The sequence below is a fragment of the Octopus bimaculoides genome, chromosome 16 (genome assembly GCF_001194135.2).
Source record: "Octopus bimaculoides isolate UCB-OBI-ISO-001 chromosome 16, ASM119413v2, whole genome shotgun sequence".
NCBI lineage: Eukaryota > Metazoa > Mollusca > Cephalopoda > Octopoda > Octopodidae > Octopus > Octopus bimaculoides.
Genome location: NC_068996.1, coordinates 49,384,544 through 49,384,864, shown reverse-complemented (window position 1 = coordinate 49,384,864; position 321 = coordinate 49,384,544). Strand labels below are relative to the sequence as shown.

Sequence of the window (321 nt, the reverse complement as noted above, 5' to 3'; positions counted from 1 at the left end):
TATATATATATATATATATATATATGTGTGTAACAATTAGAAAATGGAGGATAATATGCTGAACCCAACTACTTGCAGACGGTGTATCCCATTGAATTCATTAATTTAATTCATAGCAAAAGTGACAAAAAAGGGAAGAAAAGAAAAAGAAAGAAAGAACCAAAGCACAGGTGTCCATGGCAGACTATGTTATTTTGCCAACATGATATACACACACACGATGGGCTTCTTTCAGTTTCTGTTTACCAAATCCACTCACAAGGCTTTGGTCGGCCTGAGGCTATAGTAGAAGACACTTGCTCAAGGTGCCATGCAGTGGGA

At 37.1% G+C, this 321-nt stretch overlaps 1 protein-coding gene across 5 annotated transcripts in view; it reads right to left on the bottom strand.

Moving 5' to 3' along the window:
• The window catches only part of LOC106877586 (putative mediator of RNA polymerase II transcription subunit 26), a 243,671-nt gene that overhangs the window by 208,282 nt on the left and 35,068 nt on the right, over positions 1-321 (bottom strand). The window lies entirely within an intron of this gene.